General features: G+C 38.2%; 2 long non-coding RNA genes across 5 annotated transcripts in view; one reads left to right on the forward strand and one right to left on the reverse strand.

Moving 5' to 3' along the window:
* Positions 1-27,717, reverse strand: part of LOC140631861 (uncharacterized) — a 280,039-nt gene that overhangs the window by 93,312 nt on the left and 159,010 nt on the right. Inside the window, exons 5-6 of one of the 2 annotated variants that reach the window (XR_012029380.1) lie at positions 7,853-7,945; positions 3,249-3,374 (exon numbers count right to left, since the gene is read on the reverse strand). The exons of the other annotated variant lie outside the window; for it this stretch is intronic. This is a non-coding gene — a long non-coding RNA (uncharacterized lncRNA). The remainder of the gene's footprint in view (positions 1-3,248; positions 3,375-7,852; positions 7,946-27,717) is intronic. 2 annotated transcript variants of the gene reach the window in all.
* The window catches only part of LOC140631862 (uncharacterized), a 68,171-nt gene that overhangs the window by 17,096 nt on the left and 23,358 nt on the right, over positions 1-27,717 (forward strand). For all 3 annotated transcript variants that reach the window (XR_012029386.1, XR_012029385.1, XR_012029387.1), the window contains one exon: positions 22,746-22,888. This is a non-coding gene — a long non-coding RNA (uncharacterized lncRNA). The remainder of the gene's footprint in view (positions 1-22,745; positions 22,889-27,717) is intronic.

The raw sequence follows: 27,717 nt of genomic DNA on the forward strand, positions 1-27,717 counted from the left end.
AGGGTATGCAAGGTGACCAATGACCAAACATCAGTGACCTTCAAAAGCCACCTTCAGGGCTGACCAAAGAACCCACTGTGCTGCTCCAATCTCATCTCAACATGGACATATTCAGCAAAATGACAAAAACCACTGAAGAGGAAATGGGCATGTCAGCATGTGAAAGATAGACTAGCTGGTCCTCTATCATCACCCTTCATTGTTTTGGCTTAGTGCAAAATTTCCTGATTTGAAGAGACAGGTTTATTTTGAAGGCAGTGAAACACAAATGAATGTATAAACAAGGGTATATCTGGCAGCATGAGAAGCAGTTTTCAGCTTAAAGAAACAATGATACAAACCAAATTTCCTAAACCAGCTGAAAAAAGGAGCCATTTCATGTGCCTAGCAGGCTGCATGCAGCACACTGATCCATCCCTGATGCATTTACCTGGCCTGTATGTTCAGATTACAGATCTTTGTAGGAATGGTTCCTGTGCTTTAGGATTTTTTTAGAAAAATAAAACAAGATCTGTGTCTATATAGAGTCCTATCAGAGAGCTGAGAGAAAGAGCTATAACATGAGTTATGAGGGGCAAAGGGGCATCCCAACAAGGAAGAAAAATTAAACTACTGTCTGGTCAGTTGGATAAATTAAATTTGTCCAGGCTGGGCAAAGATCGGACTGGCCAGAGTTAATTCTGGAGTGAAATTTTATGGTTATGTCTTTTAAAAGCCATGTAAATTGGCAAATATAAAGCTGACAGGACCTTGCAGTCTTCGGCAAGAACACACTGTCCCTCTCATTTATTTCAGAGAACGCTGCCCCTGTTCAAAGCCTTGCAGTGAGCTGTGCCAGAGTGTTTTGGCCATGAGTGCATGATGCAGTCTAGTGGGAGGGTGGGGGTGGTGCAGAGAGCATTCCAATAAAAAAAGGATTCTGCTCTAAAGAGACAAAGGAGCCACAGAGCCACAGACATTGGACCTGGGGGATGCATCATTTGTTGTCTTTTCCATTGTAGCAAGAGGGTTTCTGTCATGGCAGAGAATTTAAAATTCTTTCCCTGAGAATTATGAACTCTTGTTTTTGGACCTAATGTTTTCAAGGGCCTGACAAAGCTATAGCGATCAAAGTAGGTTAAATTGATCACTTTGATTAATCTGTGATTAAAGGCCCTGCAGGATAAAAGGATAGGTATTTGGTCCAGTGGAGGATGGTAAGGCTGGAAATCATGGTTGAAATGGGAACAGAGAGGTTTCTTAGACTACAAAGATGTTAGAACATAAAGGGCTTCTGAGGTAATCTGGCTGGTAGATGAGGCAATAGAGGGAGACCTTGAGTGATTAGCTTGGGGTCATACAATAAAACGTAGTTGAGGCAAAGCATTTAAGTAAGTAGAGCTTCTGATTCATGATTTATGGCAAAAGTGACTCCAATTCTTTCCTTCTCTATATCTCCTCTGTAATCAGAGAAATGCCCAGGGAGGCCTAGTAAAGATCAGCAGAGTGGCCAGCTAGCTGTGGCTTTGTGAGCAATAATAGTGAATATTGTTCCAAGCCTCTCAGTTTTGGGGTGATTTGTTTTTCGCATCCTTGTGGCAATATATGATTGGATGGTGGTGCTGTAATGAAAAGTTGGTTATTGAGAAGAGAAAGAAGAGGATAATCCTCCAATGCATTAATTAAACCCTGCAGTTTCTATCATCTAGGAATAGTGGCCAATTTAGGGTATGAGGCTATGTCCTGGAAATGGAATCCTGGAGAAACTTCCTCAGAGCCCTTGTGGCAGTGTGCTCCCTAAAGTGATCCCAAAGTGGTTGTGTCCTCACACTCTGGAGCCAAAATGATTCTGGAGATCTTCTAATTCTGATTTTCAGATAAAGATCAGAGGCTAAGGAGTGTTGAGGCAGAATCAATCGCATAATTTGTGGGATCCAGTGACAACAGAATATTAAATCAAGTACAGGCACGTCTAAGTGTGAGTTCCTTCTGCAACTCTGTAGGGTGTGTGCACTTATACTAGCCTGGGGCTTGGTAATTAGTCTAAGTTCATCTAGTTAACTTCTACCAGAAGTTCTAATTGAGTGTATTTGTTAACAGGTAGTTCAAGATGTAAGACACAAACCTAACACCTTTTTAGTTCCTACTGTAGTGATTTTCATTATTTTCTAATAGACTGAGAGAAAGAAATCTGAACCAGAAACTATATCGCAGGCTTGGGGTCTGAAGGAGAGCGAAGAATTTATAATTCTTGTTGAAGCATGGGAATTTGAATTCAAGCAAGTAAACTCTGAAATTAAAATTCTTATATCAAGGATTTTGCTGTGTCCAATTATATCTTTATGATATTTTCTTTGTGGAAGTTGATTGCTATTCATTATGATAAATTGCTTGAATTGTCTCTTTATTTAGCTATTTATTTTCTCTCTCCTCTCTCTCTCTCTTTCTCTCTCATTTGAATAGAAAAATTTCAGGTGCTAAATAACAAGGATATAATTTCTTTTTGAATTTTTCCCAACTTTTTACTTATGACATAAATACTTTTCCAACAGCTCTGAACTCTTCCCTTTCTTTCAGAGGTCTGGAAAAGCGACAGCTTAGTAGGTACATTACACCATTTTTAACCAACCTTTTTGAACATTCACTGTTTTGAACACTCTTCTTTTTTGACTTATACACTTAAATATTATTAGAATCTTGTCCTTAGGAAAGCAATCTCCATTACTTTATTTTATAATTAATTAGAACAGAAAACGGAACTCCATTATTTTATTTTATAATTAAATAAAACATAAAACGAAACTCTGGGCCTTCTGAGGTTTTCTGTTTTCTCTCATAAGCCTATCATAGGAAATTCAAAAAGGGCCCCTTAGGTAACAGAGATGGGCTTGTGGATTTAAAAAAATTTAGAAAGGGCAAGGTTTTTCTGACCCCCCGCCCCCTTTTTTTTAAGACAATGAAAGTGACAAGGCAAGATCTTAGATGATAAAGTTAAAGGCATCACTAAAGGCAAAAACCAGGGATGAGAAACAAACTGTGAGAACAACATAAAAGCTAGTAGTAATGTCATGAGGAACAAAGCTCAATTTTGCATCAAAGGTCAAACTAATTGCACACTAATGCTTCATGTCAGGAGAATTTTTGCTGTGTCGAGATTGGTTTTTTATTATTTTTTTCATTCATTTTTATTGCGATTGGTTGCTTTAGCATGTGTCCTTGCTTTAAGGATTTCTTGCTATAGCTCCCTAGACACTTGTCAGCCCTATTACCTGTGGTAAGTCTTTTTCCAGGCTCCCAACCATCTATCTGGTTTTGTCTATGCAGATGCAAATGAAGGCCGGGTTCTCAGGGCATTTGCCCCTTCTCCACTTCTTTTCCTTCAAAAAATTACCATTCTGAAAAAAATAAAAAAAACATTTTGGGCTTACCTTTGGCCAGTGACCTCTAACTGGATTAATAAGAGGTCTAATTTAGTTTGGAACAATACAGCTTGATTTTACTTTGGCTTGTTCAGGCTCTTACTTATTCAGAATAAATTTTCATAGTCTCTAATGGAAATGCCAACTTGGTTGGCAAAGGAGTTCTATTACCAAAGAGGTTTTCAAACCAGTTTCTAAAGGAAGATACCATAGTGGTCAGGATTGTTCAAAGAACTATTGGTCATAATAATCATGACCTGGCTCTGGTTATTATCTTTGGGGCACGGTTTCTCTTCTGCTCTCTGCTATCTCTGTCCAATGTATTTCTGACCTCTCTCCCACTTTTCTACCCTATATTTCAACCAGAGTGCCAAAACTCTGATCCTCCTTCATGTTTGCCAAGGTCACATTGGCAAGGAAATCTTCCTGCAGGCTTCCCTTGAGGACAAAACCAAACTGAAACTTTCTGCCCTTAAGCTAAAAGCTCTATGAGCCTCAAGCTACTTGGCTTCTGTTTCGCTTTTATCTTCCTTTTTACTCACTCTTTTCTGTGTCCCTCTCCCAAATACCAGGTACCCTAGATTCCCTTCTTTTTCTCCTACTCTCTTCAATTGACCCTTAAAAACAAAATGCTGGTAAGCTCCCTTCCTTTGCCTCATTTAAAAAATTTCCATAAAATTTATAACTGGCTTAGGCTGGCCATCACTGATCTTGATTTAGCTGCTGCCAAGAAGTATTTTATGATTATCCACTGACTTGTTTACAATAAACACACAAAGTCCTTGGTGTTAGAAGCCTGTATATATTCTCTGATTTGTTTGGAAAATAGTGAGTACTTGAAGTTCCCTGTGTAGAATAGGGTGGTTTGGGTTGTTTGACTTGCACATTTTATATGAGAAGATAAAATCCCCATGACTTAATATGTAATAACAGCAAATCATTTTGCTGCCGTGTAGAAAATGTATACAGCCCTGAGACAACACAGGAAACTTTCCAATACTTCCTTAAGCATTAGTTTTAGAAGGCCATTAGTGAGGCTGGTAATTGAAAACAAATTGTGTTGGTTATGGTGAAATTGGCTATTGGTGGAAAGTGTTTGAATATCTGAATGCGTTAGGTTAATTGATTATGTAAGAGTGATTTAGAGGCTGATGTAATAGCCACCATAATAGCAGTCTTGAATTCTGCTATTTGAAGGATGAGTCAGGGCAGGAGTGATTTAAATGCTGGAAACATTTGAATTGTGTTGATTGTTCAGTTGTACATTTGAAATATATGAAAGTGATCTCTTCTTCCTGTAAGCTCTGGTATCATATCAGTCACTATATGAATTCAATGTTCAATAGCTCTCTAACAGGTGGATGTTCTGTCCCTGGCAAAAAAGTGTAATTACCCGGAACAGATCTGTAAAAAAGAGCTCTGATGTGTGTTTTCAAAGAGAAATATCAACTGCATCTTTTGGAAGTTAACCCCAAGCTATGGTGCTAGAGTTGAACTCGATTACTTCACTGTCATGGAAGGAATCTGATGTCTGAGGAAAAAAGTCATATTATTCTGCCTTCTGTAGTCACTTTCCTCCATCTGACTAGAGCTGAGTTTGGGACCTGGGGTAGGGGCAATAATGATTGCGTGTCTACAACTGCACTATTGACTATTGCATGTTCCTTTGCTGAAGCCAGGGCTATTTTATGGGGAGTTGTTAGTAGAAAAGAGCTTGGTGGGAGAATAAATGCTTGCTTCTATAAGGTTAAGCTGTAGTTCACCCAGTACATACAGAAGCCAGGAGGAGGAGCCACCACGTTATGGCAAACCCGTCACAGCACTGTTAAAGAAGAGCCACTTGATAATTCAGGAAATGTGGCTGCATGAACTAACTGTACACTGGGGGCCCACATCATCCACTCTCTACATAATGCTCCATTAAAAAGCACAGTCCAGAAATCAAAGTAATTACAACTGAAAGCTCATCTGCTTTCATTTCTTAAAGATCATTAGAGCAGATTCAATTTATAATCCATAGTAAAAAACTTTTTCAAAGCTTCCTTTGCCTCTGTCTCAGTTCCTCAGGCACCAAAGCTGCTCTAGCAGACCCCAAAAGGCTATTCTCATATAACATGTAGCCTTCATCTCCTACCACACCTCGTGTGTAGATCTACTCAGTCTCTCTGGCTGTTTTTATTTCTGCCTTTTGTTTTGTTTATGTGGTTCTGCCTATTATTACAAAAAAGGGTTAGGAACTAGTTTGGCAAAATTCTCTTAAAGCATAAGGGAAGGGGAACAGAAGAATCTGAGCAGAAAAAAACTAAGTTCTTTTATTAGTTGGTATGGGAATAGGAGTATCAGATTATTGCTAAGGCTATAGGTAAGATATCTTTCTCTATCACAATCTATAATAAAAACCAACATTTATTAATAGTATGTTCCACTCATTTTGCCAATTATTTTACATTAAATATGTCATAATAACTAATATTATTTTACACATTTATAGTATTACCATAAAAATAAGGAAACTATAGTTTACACAAGTTGAGTGACTTGCTGCAGGTTATACCACTGGTTAATGGCAGAACTAGGATTTCTTGGCTTGATTTGTTTTCTTCCAAACCATCAAAACTTTAGGCATCAATGGCCCCCAATGGCTGAGGTTATATGAGAACAAAGAAATAATTTAAATACCGTGACACCTATTTATATATGAGAAATGCAGTTTAATTCCATTTTTAAATTGTTTGTCTTCTTTATACAATTTTTCAGTTGAATGTATCATTTTTGACCCATATTTATATTAACAGACTGATTACCAAATGTTAGATATTTGTCTGCAAATTAGTACTGGGACTTCTCAACCATAAGTGTGTGTGATTTTGAGACCCAATTCAAAATTAAATTTCTCTTATTTTTTTCCTATTTTCAGTTTTTCTCCCAAAGTTCAGAGGAAATTCTGTGGTCCAGGGTTATAGGCTTGAGTACCTTCCCTCTGAGTACTTCACTCATCACCACTGTGCCTCTTCTATGAGGTGGGAGAAAGGATTTAGGAGGAAGATTAGGAGCTCATCAGAGCATGACAGTGATGAGTGGTACATAGAGTGTGTGTAATAAAATCCAAATGCAGTTGTCAGCTACAATGTTGAATATACACCCTCAAAAATTATCTTCATATTAAATCTGTACTTTTTAAACAAATTTCCCTTTTGGTAAACATGTTTCTTTGCTAGTTTTGTATCCTGATTGAAAGCGAAGGGTTATGCCTCTGATGAGATTTATCATCATTCTTTGAAAGAAAGGCCTTAAACCAACACTTCCCATTTTTCTATTCTAATGGATGCCTTCAACCTGGAGTATGTGTCTTAGAGTCAGTCACTTTTATTTTCAGTGTCTTGAGTCTGTGTTCATCCACCATCTTGGCAATGAGTCTCATGTCAACTCCCTTGGCTGCTGGTTAGTTCTCTTTCTCTTGAAACTGGAGTTTGAGCTAGTTGTTTAAAGGAAACAGAAACAAAGGAATGGGAGAAGCTGAATGCAGCATTCTGAGATACTGGCCTTTTGAGTTTTTTTTTTTTTTTAAGATTTTATTTATTCATGGGATTTTATTTATTTATTCTTTATAAATTTTATTTATTTATTCATTTATTATTTATGGTTGTTGTGCACATGCGTGAGGGGGCGGGGAAGGCAGAGACATAGGCAGAGGGGGAAGCAGGCTCCATGCAGGGAGCCCAATGTGGGACTTGATCTGGGGACTCTGGGATCACTCCTTGAGCCGAAGGCAGCCACTCCACTGCTAAGCCACCCAGGTGTCCCAGCCTTTTGAGTTAAAACAAACATCAGAACTACAAAAAGAATCTATCTAAGTCATCTGTCACCAATACTTTGAGCCTATTATAGAACAGGTCTATGAAATTATTTCAAGAGACCTCTGCATCCCTATATATACTAAATAAATAGTACCCTTACACATACATGCACTTTTTTCACATGTAAATAGGTGCTATTACAATTAATATGATATAGTTTGTTTCACTAATGTTAATTTTACTAAATTTATTTGCTATTATGTATTTTATTAGTCAATATATGAATATAGACAAGACATTCAACCACTATCTGACATGTATGCACTCTTATGTGTAAAAGGAGTTCTCATTTTTAAAACAGTTGGGAATCACTAATCTAAATAATGGTATATTATTCTGAATAATGGTTCCTATTCTAGTCGGCCAACCACTATTCTAAATAATGGTTCCCATCTGGTCAGCAAGATGGGAAGAAATGTGAAAGAGGTCAGAAATATGAAGGCGCTTTTACAAGGAAAAAGAGCAGGAGGTCCCTACTCGAAGCTATCAATTCCTGTCAGGAAATTGGCTGACACATCCTTGCTTTACTTCAGAGCTATGGAAGCCTGCTGCTTGATTTAGCGTGGGTGTTAAAGTACCCCATGTCAGTGAACTCACAGGAAGAACTTTTCATTTTACTGGTATTCTGAGCTTCAAAACGGCACAGCACTCAGGTACATTATAATGTATCATGGTGTCTTTGACGTTTTCCTAAGGAAAAATAATAGATTATGAGTCAATGTGCAAATGAGAATAAAGGACTATCTCTGATCATGAAATGTCTGCTTCTAGTTGATAATCAGATCATTCAAAGGGCATAGCAGTTAAGTTGTTTTGTTGGTTTTTACCTGCCCCAATTTCATCTCTTCTGCTTGTGGTAACAGAATCTGTTTCCCTTTAGAGAATTGTCCATATCCATTGCTGGCATATGGCCCAGGCCTGGTCACAAAACTGCTGGAATTACTGAGGAGGTAAACGCCTCTGGATGAGGTTTTGAAACTGAAGTCAGTTTTAGTAAGAAGTTTTAGACGTCAGCTGCTTATGGTTGTCTTTGCTGTCACAGGGGGGACACTGCCCACAAGTACAGCAATGTGGGAAAGCTAGCCAGCACATGGAGAGAGTCCAAAGCAATCATTTGGACATCTGCTCTAAGTGTTCCTGATTTTGACTTTTGAATTATGTGAGTCAATCAAGTTTCCTTGTTGCTTACATGTTTGAGTTTGGGTATTGTCACTGGCATTATAAAGAAACCTGATTAACACAAGGTTTTCCTTTAGCGTCAGATGGAATTTATCATCCTCTTTGTTTTTCTTCTTTCTACATTTCAGCTCCAAGTGGACTCCACTTTGCCACTTCTGGGCTGCCCCAGTCTTGCTCCATTATGGCCCCTCAGTGTGGAGCAGAACTTTTTCTCCAGCTCACCAGCTGACTTCTATGGACAAGGCATTCTCAGCTATACTGAGCAGGTCCAAAAATGGTGGTGAGAAGCAGAGATTCTGTAGTTCTGGGAAACTCACTCTAAGATGGCAAGGGAAAGTCACATCAAGCTAGAATGTTCTAAACTGTAAACTGTAACTTTCTTTCCAACTGGCAATAAACAGTGAATGATGCATTTCAGCAAAGATTGCCAGTTTTTGATATAACAGCCCAATAGCTCAGCTGGGGATTGTGCTAAGAGAGGAGCCTATAATAAGCATTGTTTTGTGGAGATGGAGTATTTTGATGCTGACCCTTTGATTTTGCTTCTATTCATTTTTGTTCCTTTTGTCATTCTTGTTTCCCCTGCTGTGTTCTTTTCCATTATCACTCTTTTCTTTGTCTGAAATTTCACCCACAGAAATGAGCCTATAATAAGGGGACATGAGAAGCCCTAAATTGCTGTCATTTTGATTTTCTACTTTATTAATATTCCAGAATATGAAACATACAAGAGGTATTTTAGCTCACTGGTCCTTCAACTTAGTCATGCTACTATCTAATCCATTGCATGGGAAATTTGAATATGCATCATAGCATCTAAAACCAACACTTCTAAATCTGTTTGTGGTACATTATGTAGGAAATTACTTCAGTCTCACTAGTATTTGAGAAACCATCATACATCATTCCAACATCTTATAAAAAGAAGCAAGTGGGAGATTTGCATAAAAGGGAAAAGGAGGAATCACAACATTGCAATCCATTGATGAAGATTAAACTGGCTTCCTTTATTTTATTTATTTATTTATTTAGTTAGTTAGTTAGTTAGTTAGTTAGTTATGGCTTCCTTTATTAATTGCACATGGCTCATCCTTGATTTTTGTGTCTCCTTGTGTTGCTTAATACACAGCCATATAAGATAATTGTTCTTCGTTGATCTTTGCATAAGTTTTTTAAAAGTCTGAAATTAAAGTCTTTATAGCAAAATTAAATCCCTCTTCTTCCAAGTATATGCAGGAGCTTCCAGTAAGTTTTTAAAAGTAGCATTTTGGGTGTATGGAGCCCTTACTATGTGCCAAGCATTTTACATGTATTACCTTATTTGGTCTTTAGAACAATCCTGTGAGACAGGAACCATTAGTCTCCTCCTTTTATAAGTGAAAAAACTTAGCTAGAATGATCAAGAAACCCAGTATAAGACTTATCTCAATCCAGAGACCATGCTCCTAACAGCTGTAGAGTACAGGCAGGGGGAAGGATGAAATTCCATGTTCTCTCACTGTCTCATGGATTCTGAAGGACCCCTAGAGTTAAGGATGAATGGGGAACAGATCAAGGCATCCTATGTTGCTGGTTTGAGGCCATTTAGGAGCAAGATACCAAGAATAAATGAAGGCTAAATCTTGGGAGCCGGGGTAGGCATGTATTAAGGTATATTTGAATTCAGTGAGCACTTTTGCAGCAGGTTGCAGACGTGGCAGTGACTTCTTTCCTTACTGATGGCCTGATAATAGCTGGCACCTAAGACACTCTGCTTCCTTCTCCAGCATCACCTCTTTCATGGCTCTCTCACACTCTATATTCTAACCATGATGGATTTTCAGTACCTTGAACTCATTTTTCTTTCTCTCACTTCTCAGTCTTTATATGTTCTTTCCTTCTACCTATTATCCTACCCATCCCAGTCTCTTCTTCTCCGGGCTATCTCTTGCTCAACCTTCAGGTCCAAGTTTAAATGTGTGTGTGTGTGTTTTTACCATGAAATTTTCTATGCTATCCCTGAAATAATTCAACTTTTTTGGGGTTCATTTGATTGTAGTGTCTTTTTACTTTTATCCTACATACTACAGGTTATAAGATACTACAGAATCCCTTACATATGCTGATGGAGAATTTACTGCTTTGATTATAATTGTATGTTTGATATCTGGTTTCCCCACTGGGTTGTAGCTCTTTGAGTATAGGAACTATGTTTTGTTCATTATTGAATCCCCTTCCCTAGTATAATACCTGGAACATAGTAAGAACTTAATAAATATTTGTTAAACAAATGAATTAAAAAATTAATGAAATAACTCAGGTTAAAGTCAATATCACTGAATATTAGAATGACTCAATAAGTAGCTATCAAAGTCCATGTGACCAGGTAGAATTAAAAACATTAGAAAATTCAACAATAACATTATCTTTGCCTTTACAGATAAAACAATATAACATATTACTTGGAAAGGGAAGAGAATGATCCATTATTGAGAACCTATTACTTAGAGTACAATGCAGTGTATGTAAATTTTTTTCATAATTCACAGTTAGAAATGTTGCAAAGCCCAGTACTCATGTACACAAAGTTAAAAAAGATTTTTCACAGAATACTTACCTTTATTGTGGAGCATACTCATATTTTGATTCTAATCTATTTTATGCTTTCTCATCTACTTCATTAAAAAATGCTGGGCAAACCACTAAATTGACCTCATGTCTTTTGCATGTGTCTGAAAATCTCCCTATAGTGGCAAGGAGTGTGGTTTCTGGAGTCAGACTGCTTGCTAGTTCTGCCCCTTACTCATGGTGTGACATTGGTTCAATCATCAAACATTATAAAGCCTCATGCCCCATCTACAAAGTGGGGATTGTGTTAGTAGCTACACCACAGGGTGTTTAAGAGAATTTAATAAAATCATAAGTGTCTGGCACAGAAAAATCCTCAATAAACATTAGTCACTGGCATGTGCCAGAAACTATGCTTCTCAGGCATCTTTTTTTTTCTCTGAAAAATGTGTACCATAATGTCAGGCTATCATCCCCATTTAACAACAAGGAAATAAAGCTTGGAGATATTAAATGTATCAATGAACCCAAATGGTCAATAAATGGTAGAGGTAGGGTGCTCAAACCAGATCTGTCTGACTCTGAGATCTATCACTTTACTAGGAATTAGAAGGCAACACTCAAAGAAGGTGTTATGGAAAGGATGGGACTTGAGGTAACCTTTGATAGATACGTAACTGGTTTAGGTCAATGTACCTAAATCCTATTGCACATGAAAGAAGGTAGTGTTTGGGATCAGCCACACCTAGGATCTGTCCTTTACTACTTCATAGCTTAATAATTGTGCACAATTTTTCTTAGCTTTTCTGAGCCTCAGTTTCCTCAATTTTATGCTATCAATAATATCAACCTTGCAGAGTTCTTGTGAATATTGAGCTACACATAACAATAGTTTTTATTGTCTGACAACAGGTGCTCAACAAATGGAAGCTATTTTTATTAGGTGGAATTTACTTATATGGTATGTGAGTGAGAGTTTAGTCTTTTAACAAGGGCTTAATTAAATTTTTAATATGTAAGCTTTAATAGATACAATTTTCAACCATATTGAGTGCATGGGTAAAATATACTGTCAAATGGGTCTGGTAAGTTTTATTATTGATCATCTAAAGCATTTCCAAATAGAATGACTATGAATGACATTGAGATTGCAGCTATCAATTGTACTACTAGTAGTAGAGCTTGTCCAACCTAATCTCTTCCAAGTCACTGGCAACAATGTTTGGCTTCCTGGGGTTAATATAAAGTATATTTGCCTCACCTGGGAGCCATCAGAACTTTCCAACGGTCTTTTGACAAGTATCATGGAGTATCAAATGACAATGGGGCCAACTTGGCAGCATTATTCATTTCCATCTCAGCTTAATTACCAGCTTTGCTGGCTGCTCTTCACATGTGGGCCCAGAGATGAATCAAATATTGGAAATAGAAAGTTGTCTACTGTTTCTGCCCCTTTCATTTTTACTATTGTGGATTTGAAGACAGAGAGAGCCAAATTTCTTGTTCCCTAGGGTTCCATTGAAGGTGTATTTCAAAACTTAACTGGGCATGTTGCTTCAACTGCTATTCATCTCTGGTTACTTTGAAATCATTCAGTTTAATATTTCCCCTGTGGACTTCATGGTGTATTAGGTGCTTACTAAATCCCCGGACATCAGAGGTGGAGCACAGCTATGATTCTAAAGGGCTCAGTCACAGGTGGAGAATGGTGATGGCAGAGCTCATGAAGTTAGAATGCCCTTTTAAGGCTGTTAGCTGCCCAACCAACCCTGGACAAACTCTATCCTGCAAGCAAATTATAGAGATGCTGGGAGAACCAATGTTTTAGTCTCATGGGCAATTAAAATATACTACTAGGAGAGCAGAAATTCAGAAAGGCAATTTTACACACATCTATTTTCTTAGCTAGGGATATGATTCCACATACCAAAGAGAGTTCTGAGAAGTTTTTTGTGTGTTTAGTGATACAGTGAAAAATGAGTTAGTAAAAATTATCCCTTGAAATAGTTTATTTATTAACAAGTAGCAGTGAAAAAGTGAAGCGACAAGAATGTCACTCTTCCATTCTTGTCTGAAGTGACAAGAATGGAATTTCATTCCTCATCCTGACACAATTATTTGTGTTGTCTTGAATAAATCATCTATGTTTTTGGCCTCCCCCTGCCCCACCCCATTTGTAAAGTTCAGATTTAACTGCATGGAATATAGAGTCTAGTTCCAAGATTATAATATGAATCTAAGATTATTTCTCTGATTTTCTGAAAGTCTAATGTGATCAAACTGAAATGGCTTTTTTGTTTTGTTTTTCTTTTGTTTTGTTTTGCTTTGGGCGGTGGTGGTGGCGTTTGTTTGTTTGATTAGAATTAAACTGCATTAGCCTTTCTTAAACAGAAGAAAACTTTTGCACTGTGCTAACAGTTAGCATGTGACTTGCCAGGCAAAAGAACCATGTATGGAATGCTTCAGTAAAATATACCCCTTCAAATACCACATTCATTAATGAGTAGCAATAGAAGAATGAAAATCTGAGTTTTCTGATTTCCACACATTATCTCATTTGATCCTCATAAAAACTCTATAAGGAAAAGTCATCATTTCAAATTAACAGAAGAAAAGGATTGAGATGTAAAAAAAAATAATTTCTTGCCTATGTTTACATAATTGAGTAGCAGAGATAGATCTTAGCATTCATGCTCTTGACTTTTATCCCACTGTGAAATACCAGTGGGCAGGATGACATAGGAGTCTTCCTAATATTCCTTTGTATCTTTCAATTTTCAACCAAATACTCATAACCATACATTTGAAATAGCCAAATCAGAAGCCTTGCTAATCTGTGAGATGCAGACCCCTGGGGAGGTGGTTGGAATGTTATTTCTAAAGGCATCTGAATCTTCACGGACACTAAGTATCTGTTCACCAAATATCTCAGTCAATTCAGGCTTCTATAACAAAGTACCACAGACTGGGTGGCTTATGAACAATAGAAATTAATTTCTCCAGTGTTCTGGAGGCAGGAAGTCTGAGATAAGGGTGCCAGTACAATCAGCTTCTGGCTAGAGCCCTCTTCTGCTGCAGTCTATTGATTTCTTGCAGTATTCTCACATGGCAGAGAGCAAAGAAAGCTCTCAAGGGCCCCCTCTATAAGCGCCCTAATTTCATTCATGATGGTAATATCCTCTTACCTAATTACCTGCAAAGGCCTCATCTCCTAAGACCATGATAATCAGGGTCAGGAATTTCAACACAAGAGTTTTGGGAGACACAAATATTCAGTCTACAATATCACATAACTAATATCTCAAATATATGTGAGCAGCTCTTATATTATTCAAATATTTCCATACAAATGTATTAAATAATTATGCAAAAATATAACTGACTTAGTAACATTTTTATGTTAGTATGTATTTTCTCAATCAATGGATACTGAGAGTACAACTAACATTGTCTAGAGTCTGTGAAATTCTGCATATGAAAATGAGACCCTGTGAACTTCCTGAGGTTATGGAAATGGTTCATATCATGACATGGGTGTTGGCCATATGGGTGTACACATTTGTCAAAATGCATTGAATTATATGCTTAGCATCTATGCATTTCAGTAGTATGAATTTTACATTAGTTTTTAAAAATCAAGCCTCAGGTACTTCAACTCAAATGTACTGCAACCTCTCAAGTCCTAGTTAGCTTTTCCCTTGCAGGTCATACTTGGGGTGATAGTGAGGTGCCCTTCCCTGCATTGCCCTCTGTGAGCCAAACAACTAAAAATCAACATCAGTGGCTGTGAGTGTAAACCAAGAAATTTCCTGCAAAGGTGTGTCTGGAAAGTGTGAAAGCAGCTGTAATGGCAGCCAAAGTGTTCAGGACATAGACTTGTGAAAGCAGAAAGAGAATGTGATTGCAATTTAGTAAATGGATTCTAATTAATTGTTTGAGGAGAGAGTCACTCAATTGATTAGGTATGTCAACAGAAGAGGGGTAGACAGTCTGAAGCATAAAAAGAACTTCTGAGGATTTTCTAGTGCTGCCCAGAGAAAAAAAGTCCTGAACCTTGTAAATTCAAAGCCATATGTTGTTTTTGGCAGCAATGTGGATTATAAGACTTCATCTTGATCCAGATAAAATAGGTTCAAATTAGCCCCCTTTCTTGGTTCTGATTCCCTAGTTGGAACAACCTTTTTTGAGGCAACTTCTTTTCTGTTTGCTGATTTGGCTTTTCAGGTAACCTAATTCTGAGAGATGAGTGCCCCAGGTAGAAGGGGTATGTATTTGAGACTCTTGCAAAGAACTATTCAATTAGTATTCTGTCTCCTTTATATCAGTCTCTTTCATATTTGGTCAATGAGAGCCAATTCCTTGCATCCAATCATTTCTAAAGATCTCAATTTTAAGTTCATGGATCTGTAAAACTGTGATGATTCCCTGTATTAGTCAAAATTTTTTGGTTTTCAAGTGACAGATACACAACTCAAGCTTGCTTATGCAAAAGCAGAAATCTGTTGCCTCATTTAACATAGAAATTCAAGGTGGCACAGACTTCAGGTGATGAGGATCCAGGGGCTTGAATAATTCAGTTCAGAATACTGCACTCTTAGGTTTTGCTTTTACCTTCTGCTAGCTCTATTTCTATTTAGTCTTTCCTTTTGTCCTGACAAAATGGTTGCCACCAGATCTAAATTAGTCCTAAATCCTAAGATATTCTAGTGAGAAAAGAACTCCTATTTCCAACAGTTCCCAGAAAGTCCTAGACCTATATCTAATTGGCTTGATTTGAGTCAAGTGGCTATGCCTGAATTACGCAGTGAGGCCAAGAAAATAGAATGTGCCAACTGGCCTGAGATTGGAATGCCAATCGAATCCTCTCAATTGAAAGGATGAATAATGGGGAAAGGAAGAGTTCTTAAATGGGAAGTAGAGATATCAGCTGAATGAAGAAAGTAAGGTAAAACAAAATAAACATCCACATCCCCTTCAAAGTCCACTGATTTCTGGGATCTTAACTGGCCTTCCAATCAATAACCCCTGATTTGTCCTTGTTCTCCCTTTCCTTTATCTTTCTTCTTTTCCCCCACCCAGCCCAGGAGACTAAGCAAATATCAATGGTCAGTTTGTAAATGTTTTCTTAAAAACCAATCTGTTCTAAATTTAATTTTGGGATTAAATCAAATATAATATGGATATTGTATCTTAAGGGCATGACCCCAATAGTCATCTTTATATAAATGGAAATCTGAGAGCAAAAAGACATTTTGAAACTAAAATAACATATTTTTTTCCAGATTTGATCTTCTGCTTTGGATTTCCTATTCTCCTCCTCTAGTTCATTGAGACTGATTGGGATTTTGTTGTTGTTGTTATTATGATGAACAAACAAGCAAACACATAGTGCTCACTTCGGCAGCACATATACTAAAAAACAAGCAAACAAATAAAGGCTACTTTGTAACAATGAATCATCCATTCATTCTTTCATTCTACAACTACTTATTAAGTACCTATGGTATGCCCAGAACTGGTCTTAAAAGAATATAGTATTAAAATTCTATTTATGTGATGTGAACCAGAAATAACTAGAGATAAAAGCGATTTGGGAAGTTATTTTGTTAATGTCCAACATGATATGTTCATAATTAAACAGTCAAGAATGGAGCGGGCTGGAATAACTCAACCAATATTTATTAAACACTTATTACATGAGTTATAAGTAAGGGCACAGAAATATGCCACAGTTATGGAAAAAAGATTGTCAGGGTGCTTATATTGGTTTCTATTGCTGCTGTAACAAATTATCACAGAATTAGCCACTTAAAACACAACAGATTTATTTTCTTATAGTCCTGGAGGTCAGAAGTTTGAAGTGGGTGTCACTGGGCAAAAATCAAGGTGTCAACAATGGCTGCATTGCTTCCTGGATGAACAGAAACCATTTTCTTTCCTTTTTCCAGCTTCTACAGGCTGCCTTCATTCTTTGGCCAATGGAAGGTCATCTTCAAAGCCATCAATGGCTATTGAGTCTTTCTCATAACATATTCTAGATCTCTTTTTCCTTCTTCTTCCTCTTCTAAGGACCCTTTTGATTATATTGGCCTTTCTAGATATTATAAAATAATCTCCCCAATCTCGAGGACAGCTGATTAGCAACCTTAATGTCATCTGCAATCTTCATTTTCTGTTACCACATAACCTAATGTATTTACAGATTCCAGGGATAAGAACATGGACATTTTTGAGTGTTGAGTGGGTGGGGGGTGCATTATTCTGACCAAGTATGGATTTGAGGATCAGAAAAAGCTTTCTGGAGAAATTGATGCCTAGAAGAAATTTTAAAAATTCATAGGAGTACCCACTTCTGGAGAGAAGAGGTATTTGTAGGCAGAGTACAGCACTATGAGTTGCACCAATTGGATCTCTCTTCAAGAAGAATATATTCAGCTCCAACAAATGAGTTATCTGACTGTTCAGCTGTATCTATCTCAGCTTTTGAGGCCAGGTGATGCTTTTTACAGGTAGCCCAGTGCATGACTGAGCATCAAGGGTACTAATGGGACTTTTGCTCTGGAGCTCTCTGTTGGGTTGACCAAGACTGTCAGATCTGAGACCCTTCCTATTTTTTTCACAAGTATCAAGATCAGCCCTGTGGTCTGAAAACTTTCTCAGGTCAATTCTCTTCTCCCTTCTTTATCATTGATAGGCATTACCCCCACAAGGCACTTGCAGTCTTATCTTGGTATCAATTTTCTGGAGGATCCAACCGAGATACAGAGGTACCTCAGGAACAGAGGCTTATAGGTGAGAGAGAGCAAGTTCAACTTGCAAGTAGTTCAGAATAGCAGTAAGGTAAGATTCAAGGATGGACCTGGGCTTGAAATTATACATGCCCACTGGGGTTTTATTTGTCGGTAGAAGCTAACTGCTATAACAGAGATCCCACATTTCAGTTTTTTAACACAGTAAGTGTTCTTTTCTCTTCATTGAATGGACCACACAGGTATTCCCAGGCAGGTACATTTCCTCAGGGTTCTGCTTCAAATAGCAACTGGGGAACCAAGTTTCCCTTAGTCTTTTTTCTTTAAGATTCATTTATTTATTCATGAGAGACAGAGAGAGAGAGAGAGAGGCAGAGAGAGAGGCAGAGGGAGAAGTGGGCTCTTCGCAGGGAGCCTGATGCAGGACTCCATCCTGGATCCCGGGATTACGAACTGAGCTGAAGGTAGCTGCCCAACCACTGAGCCACCCAGGGATCTAAGACCCCTCTCAGATCTTGAGTCCTCCCTGCAGCCAGTGGTTGGGAGAATAGACAGGATTATGCATGGGAAAGTTTTATGGATGAGGCCAGAAAGTGGTATATCTCACATTTTGGGTGAACAATAACATCTATCCTTGAGGTCCTAGGAGTTAAATAGGTTTAAGTGGAGAAGGACCCAACCAAGCTACAGGTGGTGAAGGAATAATGACATATAGTCCACCAGATACCAGCACTTTGTGGATATGCAATAAATGTTTGTTGAATGAGTGAATTTAAAGTCAGATGGACCTGGGTTCAAATCCCAGCTCTATTGTTTGGCCTTGAGCAGGTTATTTAAGTCCAAGCCTCATTTTCTTCATTTGTGAAATTGGTATGAAAATGTCTATGGCATAAACTTGTTATGAAATTTCTCTGGGATTGAACACATGATAATTATAACTAACATTCATTGAGTGCCAAGAATGTTAAGGTGATTTATATTTATTACCTCATTTGATTCTTAATGAAACTCTAGGTTGTCAGTAGTATTACTGTCCTTGATTTATAAACAAGGAAACTGAGACTCTGAGGGATTAAATGTCTTGCTCTAAGCTAATATAGCTAATAATTGGTGGAACTACAACTCGAACCCCAGATTCAGAATAAGTGTTCTTAATCACGGTATTGCACACTGCTTATGGTAAGTTAATTTCCAAATTTGGTGTCTGATATATAATTGATGCTCAAGAAATCGCAGAGCAGAATTATCAACAGCAAGTCAAGGGGCACAATGCACAGTGATACAAGTTAACAGGCTAGTCACTGATATTAGCAAGGCTTGAAACAAAATCCCAGATGTGTGGTGAAAGTCTAGTTTGACAGGAATAAAAGTGAGCATCTATCCTGGAAAACTGCTGCAAGGCATAGATTGTATGTATAAAGACTGTGGCGGGGGAACCAAAATAGGGGCCCAAGTCCTGGAATAGTGTCATAAGATGGAAATAAACAAGGCAGAAAGCAAGCAACTGAATGATATCTCATGCTTAGAAATGGGCTAGCAAGAAGCATGGATGATTCCATGTCACCCAGCTCCAACCAGCAAGGAGTCAGCCCAGAGGCTGCTGAACCACAGCAGGGCATCAGGGGGCCCAGCTAAGAGGAACAAAAGAAGGACAATAGGAGCTGGCAACAGGTAAATCATCTCAGTCATGTTTATTGATGACAGTAAATTGCTGGCTTAGCAATACCGTGTGTGTGTGTGTGTGTGTGTGTGTGTGTGTGTGTGTGTGTGTATGTTTCCATTATCAATCTTCTAGTGTGTATGGAGTTATTTTTAGAATGCATTCTTCACAAGCCTGCTTTGGATTCCAAAGATATTTCTACAGCCACCTTATCAAGATAATTTTCCAGAAAAATAAGGTCAAATTTTGTAAGCAACCAACCAACCAATAATAAAAAAAAAATAGATTAAAAAACCCTCACTCATTACAATAAAAATAAGCCTTTTTTTTTCAGAGAGACAAGATTTTCAGCTAAGTAGCTATTTAGAAGTCATCTTTAAAATATGTTGGATCTTTCTAACCTTTTATCATACAAGAAAATAAATGCAGTGTCTTATAAAGTGACTAGCCAAGGAATATTCTTAGGAAAAGACTGAAGAAATCAGTTAGATATTAATAAAGCCCCAAGCCCCAACCCCCACTTTCTCCTTCCTTCCTCCCCCTACCGCCCCTCCTTCCTTCCTCTCTCCCTCCCTCCCTCCCTTCTTTCCTGTCTTTCAATTCACAATTTGAAAAGAAAAACCTGGCTCGGACTTTGGAAAGGAGCACTGGATCCTAGTTCTTCAGGCTGTTTCTTCTCCTGGTGTCCTTTGAGGGAGATTGTGGGACTGAGCTAACACCAGCAGGGTTAAGGATAGTTTCATTTCCATTCAAATTTGCATCTGTTTCAAACTCACAGCACAACTGAATGTGCTTCTCAGGTACCTTACTAAAATTGAGGTTCTTTGAGTCTTACGTAAGTTTCTCATGAAACTTAATTGTTAAAGAATGAGAAAATACAAATTCTAGTCTGCAATCTAGTTTGGCAAGTATCTCAAATTTTCTGGGCCTGTTAATTCCTCTGCAAACCAAAGAGTTTCGACTAGATTCAAATTTTAAAAAATCCTGGCGCTTTGGCAACATGGTAAAGTTTTTATATTCGTAGGCTAAATATAGAGAACATGTCTACATATGGCAACTTATAATGAAGCAAGAATTATGCCACTTTAATCCTATGATCCATGAATTAAAAAATAATTCTGCAAGAATGGTTGGGAGACTCCAAAAATAATAATATCGATGTTAATGAAGTACTAAAAATAAGATTGGGGTTGACATTACAATATCTTTCTCCTTTCTTTTTATGTCATTCCTTTTCTGAGGCATGTCAAATTAGGCATTAATTTTTTACTTCCAGTTGGCAATGTACAGCAGTCTGGCTGAGACATTTGAGCCAGTAATAGTAATAATAGCAGACATTTCTTACCATATGGCAAATAACTGTCTCAAACAACGATCTTACTTAAACCTTACCACACGCTCCCTAACACACACACCATTTTACAAATTAGGAAACTAAGGCCCAGAACTAATATCTCCATCTAAGAGAGACCTTGAGAATGGAGCCTGGTATGTTTGGCTTCAAGACTGTGGTCCTCCCACTGTGCCATATAGTCTCAATACAGGAAACGTGTCCTGCACTGAAGGGAAGGCAAGAGCATAAGAATGAGGCTGCAACAGAACAAAAGCCCTTACACAAATATAAAACTTATTCAAAATCTGTAATTTGACAAAAGCACCAAAAGCCTAAATCATTTTGCAAAACAATTTACAGATCCCTAGTAAGCATCCAAAGAGGTTCCAAGCATCACAAAATGGTTTTAAAAATCCCTCTCTAGATGATCTTTAGTTAAGAACATTTCAGTGTTAAACTTGCATCTGTCCTTGGTTGATCTTTAGTTATTAACATAGGCTAGTCCCTATCTTTACAAGAGCAGATATGTTACCTTTCTCAGTTTTTCTTCTAGGGAATCTACCCTTCTCTCAGAGATTTGTCCAGTAACCATGATCACAAATATAAACCCATGTGAAATTTGGGATATGTGAAGCAAGACAAGGAAAAATGAGTACTGCATTTAGCTATTGGCCCAGGAGTAAAAGAGGGATGGATTAAGCAATTGACCCTCTCCAACTCAATCAGTCTTCCTTTGGACAGGAGAGTTCATGTGTGAGGGCCTGGTTGGACTTACCCATAGAATGGGGCTGGATTCATGGCTGAAGATGAGATTGAATATCTGCTTGAGTCTCTACTTAAGGGGATTTAGAGTTAGCCTGATAGAGTCACTGAACCAAGCAGAGACCAAATGCTGGTCAATCCCTGAAGAAGAAAGCCACTCTTTCAGGCCCTGGCCCTGAGGGTTTTTGCATCATGCCTAAGGCCTTTATTTGGAAGATTAGGTCCAAAGAATAGCTTCTTGATCATATCTTCCCTATTGGCTTACTAAATCCCAGTTCCATCATGGGGTAACGCTAACAGAAGTTAAGATTATTTGAAATATTCTGACACATGGAAGAGCATGGAAGAGCAGACTGTCACATGCCCCCCTACCCCCACCAAAAAAAGTATAGAGATGACTGGGTGGCTCAGTGGTTGACTCAGGGTGTGATTCCCAGGGTCCTGGGATTCAGTCCCATATCGGGGTCCCCACAAGGAGCCTGCTCCTCCCTCTGCCTATGTCTTTGCCTCTCTCTCTGTGTCTCTTGTGAATAAATAGGTAAAATCTTTTTAAAAAAAGAGTATATATACACACATATATATACAGCATGTATGTATTGATGTGTAACTCTCTATACACATACACACACGCATGTATTGTTTTTTCATAATGTTCATGCATACCAAAAGCAACAAGGGAAGAAGGAGAGTCCTTGAGGTAAGATGGAAAGCTTCCAGACTCATTCTGCCACTAATTTTGTGTGGTCTTGGGTGAGTCTGTCTGAGAAGTGATCTCCTTTTAGTGTAGTATGTTGTTGTATGACCATAAAGTCTGAGTGTTGAAATATTGTAACTCAAAATTCAACATTATTTTATTGAGGCATCACCACAAGTACAAAGTACTTGGGAAGTGGAAGGATTGAAAATTTGACACAGGACAGCTTTGTTTTTTCCTGGGTCTCATGTTAGGACCCTTATTTCTGCTTGTCAAATAATCTAAGTCCAAGAGGCATTTTTCAATGTGGAAAGTACAATAATCTTTTTAGATGCACATGTGTACTCATGAGTGTGTGTGTGTGTGTGTGTGTGTGTGTGTGTGTGTGACTATCCTTTCTACATAGTTGGAGCCTGGATGTAGTCTTTCGCACTCATCTTGAAGCATTCCATACACAATGAGCAATTACTACTTTACTGATAATATCAAGCAGATGAAAGAAATGGGTAGAACTGCCTCAGAGAGCAAATAGCATTTTGCTTTAAAAATTCCTGTTCTCTATTTAGCTCCTAGATAATTCCTGTCTCCTGCTGGATATATTTCCCTCATGTAGGCAGTTCTGCTTCTCTTCTCAGCTTACAAATACCACAATTCAGCAAAAAGAAAAAAAAGCTGGTATCATGCTGAACAACTACCATGTAAAATCCAGGTAAAAGAAATGCCTTTTTGGCATCATGTGCATAAATGTACAGACATATATTATTTTCTGAATACTGTACTCATACTATACATATTTTTCTTATTTCATAAATATATTCTGTTTACTTTTTCATGTCATTAAATATGCTCCAAGAAAGCTTGATTTTCAATGGCTTTTCAATAAGAATATGAACTTCGGACATAAGAAAGGTAGTGTAGGTGTGACATGGACTCTGAGAGATGTAAGATGATTCTCATCATAGGACATTGCATAGACCTTTATCATCTACGACCCAATGAGAGAAAGCTGGGTTTTAGGAGATAGTAAACCTAATGCGGAGGCCTGCTTTGTGCTCTCCATTCATTAGCCATTTAGTGCTCCAAAAAACTTATGAACTATTATTATCTCATTTTATACATGAGAAAACTGAGGCCCAGAGTTAAGATAGCTAATATGTAGTAGATCTTGAATTTGGGACCAGAATTGTCTGAGTCTAGACTCTACTTCTTTCCATTTCACCATGGACCTCTGAAAGGTAAATAGAGTCTTAAAATTAAGTCAGATAAAATGCCTCATAGAACCACATGAAGAAAAATTGTTTGAAAATGTCATGAGCTCAAATAAGACATTCAGTTATTCTGAATCAGAGGGACAAATGCAAAGCCATATCTAGTTCCTGAAGGCTAAAATAGGTGCTAGTGGCCAGGCAGGGAAGCCTTTCTCTCCTTGGATGGTCAGGAGTCAGAGAGACCAGACAAAGATAGAGTAGTTGCTGTTATGATGTGTAGCTCAAGTTGGAGGAGTGGAGCCAGCCCAGCTCTAGATGAGCCAAGCACTGGAAGAGACAAGAATCTGTAAACTCTTCATCACTTCTAACAAGTAGTAGATTTGCTGGTCTAGACAGCATTCTGGCATTCTAGGCATCTTCCAAAAGCTACCAGTAGAATCCCATTTTCACTTCAAGATTTCTGCCATCCATTGATGGTGGCAGGTAGAACAGACAATTACAGGCCCCACTATACTGTACTGCTCCTTAAACTGTTGGAGAAACAACAGGCAGGCATGGTGCCCAGAGGGTCTCAAGTGTGCCACTCTTTAATTCACAGTCTTAAATGTGCCCTCTCAACTCTCAGTAATGGGGCCCAGACTCCCTGCAAATCTACCACAGATCTTCAAGTCCTCTGTATAACTCCTTTCCCTTTAACAAGCCTGTGTACCTAGAATAGGCTGAAGGAGCCATGTACTTATTACTAATGAGCTCATTTTTTGCCTAAGTCTATCACCTTAATGCATTTTTTTCTTCCAAAAAGTAGAAAATATTTCCAAGCATGGACAATCACACAAATTATGCCTTTTATGTATAGAACCTAATAGAACACATATTTCTCTTAATATGGCTTAAAGTAACAATCCCTTATACCAGGATACAGTACATAGCACCGCTACCATCTGCATTCATCTTTACCAAACTTTGGAGAAGGTCATCATGAGCCAGGGAGATCAGGGAAGTACCAGAATGTGCAGCGCCAGGATTGGGATGGGGATAAAACCAGTGACATTGGCGAAGTGATATTGATGACAACCTTGGCAAGCTGGCAGTATCAAGAGATGGGCACAGTTATGCAGTCCTTCTTTACTCCTTTCTGAACCTTGTATAACCTCATAGTCTCTTGGGCTGAACAGATCATCCTGTCAAACACAGGAGGTATCAGAGAAAAGGAGACTAAGAAGGGTTACAGAACAGATTCGATGGCTCCCTTGAGCCTTGTCACTGATTTCTGTCATCTGGTAATAGTCTGAACTCCTTTTCCAGCCTGCCCTCCTCCAGAGACATTCACATCTCTACAACCGAGACAGCAATTACAATGCACTGTGGACATGTGGGGCAAGGGAGGACTGACAAGGTTAGCCTCATGTCATAAGGATGGGGCATTAGAGACATAGCCAAGGGCTTCCTTTACTCCAAAGTAGCATTGTATTTCTATTAGAAGACCGGTTTCTCAAATTCTACACTTAGAAATATACGCAAAAGAATTGAATACAGGTACTTGTATTGTCAGTGTTCACTGCAATATCATCCATTGTAGCCAAAAGGTAGAAACAACCTAAGAGTCCACCAGCAGATACATGGATAAACAAAATGTGGTATATACATAGGATGGAATATTATTCAGCTGTAAAAAGGAATGGAGTTCTAGTATGTGCTACAATATGGATGAACCTTAAAAACATTCTAAGTAAAATAACTGAGACATAAAAAGACATTTACTTCACAGTTCCATTTATATGAAATATATGGAATAGTCTATAAAAGATACAGAAAGTAGATTGGGGCTGGGGGAGAGAGGAATGAGGAGATATTATCTAATTGTTAGCAGACTTTCTGTTTGGAATGATGAAAAATTTTTGGAAATAGAGGAGGTACCGCACAACATTGTGAATGTAAGTCATGCCATGGGATTGTATGGTTAAAAGCAGCAACATTTAGGCCATATATATTTTACCACAATAAAAAAGATCAGTTACTCAGCAAGCATTTTTTTAATAATAAATTTATTTTTTATTGGTGTTCAATTTACCAACATACAGAATAACACCCAGTGCTCATCCCATCAAGTGCCCCCCTCAGTGCCCGTCACCCACTCACCCGCCCCCCCCGCCCTCCTCCCCTTCCACCATCCCTAGTTCGTTTCCCAGAGTTAGCAGTCTTTACGTTCTGTCTCCCTTTCTGATATTTCCCACACATTTCTTCTCCCTTCCCTTATATTCCCTTTCACTATTATTTATATTCCCCAAATGAATGAGAACATACACTGTTTGTCCTTCTCCGACTGACTTACTTCACTCAGCATAATACCCTCCAGTTCCATCCATGTTGAAGCAAATGGTGGGTATTTGTCTTTTCTAATGGCTGAGTAATATTCCATTGTATACATAGACCACATCTTCTTTATCCATTCATCTTTCGATGGACACCGAGGCTCCTTCCACAGTTTGGCTATTGTGGACATTGCTACTATAAACATAGGGGTGCAGGTGTCCCGGCGTTTCATTGCATCTGTATCTTTGTGGTAAATCCCCAACAGTGCAATTGCTGGGTCATAGGCCAGGTCTCTTTTTAACTCCTTGAGGAACCTCCACACAGTTTTCCAGAGTGGCTGCACCAGTTCACATTCCCACCAACAGTGTAAGAGGGTTCCCTTTTCTCCCCATCCTCTCCAACATTTGTGGTTTCCTGCCTTGTTAATTTTCCCCATTCTCACTGGTGTGAGGTGGTATCTCATTGTGGTTTTGATTTGTATTTCCCTGATGGCAAGTGATGCAGAGCATTTTCTCATGTGCATGTTGGCCATGTCTATGTCTTCCTCTGTGAGATTTCTGTTCATGTCTTTTGCCCATTTCATGATTGGATTGTTTGTTTCTTTGGTGTTGAGTTTAATAAGTTCTTTATAGATCTTGGACACTAGCCCTTTACCTGATACGTCATTTGCAAATATCTTCTCCCATTCTGCAGGTTGTCTTTTAGTTTTGTTGACTGTATCCTTTGCTGTGCAGAAGCTTCTTATCTTGATGAAGTCCCAATAGTTCATTTTTGCTTTTGTTTCTTTGCCTTCATGGATGTATCTTGCAAGAAGTTACTGAGTTTAAAAAGGGTGTTGCCTATGTTCTCCTCTAGGATTTTGATGGAATCTTGTCTTACATTTAGATCTTTCATCCATTTTGAGTTTATCTTTGTGTATGGTGAAAGAGAGTGGTCTAGTTTCATTCTTCTGCATGTGGATGTCCAATTTTCCCAGCACCATTTATTGAAGAGACTGTCTTTCTTCCAATGGATAGTCTTTCCTCCTTTATTGAATATTAGTTGACCATAAAGTTCAGGGTCCACTTCTGGGTTCTCTATTCTGTTCCATTGATCTATGTGTCTGTTTTTGTGCCAGTACCACACTGTCTTGATGACCACAGCTTTGTAGTACAACCTGAAATCTGGCATTGTGATGCCCCCAGATATGGTTTTCTTTTTTAAAATTCCCCTGGCTATTTGGGGTCTTTTCTGATTCCACACAAATCTTAAAATAATTTGTTCTAACTCTCTGAAGAAAGTCCATGGTATTTTGATAGGGATTGCATTAAACGTGTATATTGCCCTGGGTAACATTGACATTTTCACAATATTAATTCTGCCAATCCATGAGCATGGAATATTTTTCCATCTCTTTGTGTCTTCCTCAATTTCTTTCAGAAGTGTTCTATAGTTTTTAGGGTATAGATCCTTTACCTCTTTGGTTAGGTTTATTCCTAGGTATCTTATGCTTTTGGGTGCAATTGTAAATGAGATTGACTCCTTAATTTCTCTTTCTTCAGTCTCATTGTTAGTGTATAGAAATGCCATTGATTTCTTGGCATTGATTTTTTTAAATTTATTTTTTATTGGTGTTCAATTTACTAACATACAGAATAACCCCCAGTGCCCGTCACCCATTCACTCCCACCCCCCGCCCTCCTCCCCTTCTACCACCCCTAGTTCGTTTCCCAGAGTTAGCAGTCTTTACGTTCTGTCTCCCTTTCTGATATTTCCCACACATTTCTTCTCCCTTCCCTTATATTCCCTTTCACTATTATTTATATTCCCCAAATGAATGAGAACATATCATGTTTGTCCTTCGCATTGATTTTGTATCCTGCCACACTACCAAATTGCTGTATGAGTTCTAGCAATCTTGGGGTGGAGGCTTTTGGGTCATTTAATTAATTAATTAATTAATTAATTATTATTATTTTAAAAAATATTTTATTTATTTATTCATGAGAGAGAGAGAGAAAGAGAGAGAGAGGCAAAG

The sequence above is a fragment of the Canis lupus genome, chromosome 4, assembly GCF_048164855.1.
Source record: "Canis lupus baileyi chromosome 4, mCanLup2.hap1, whole genome shotgun sequence".
Lineage (NCBI taxonomy): Eukaryota > Metazoa > Chordata > Mammalia > Carnivora > Canidae > Canis > Canis lupus.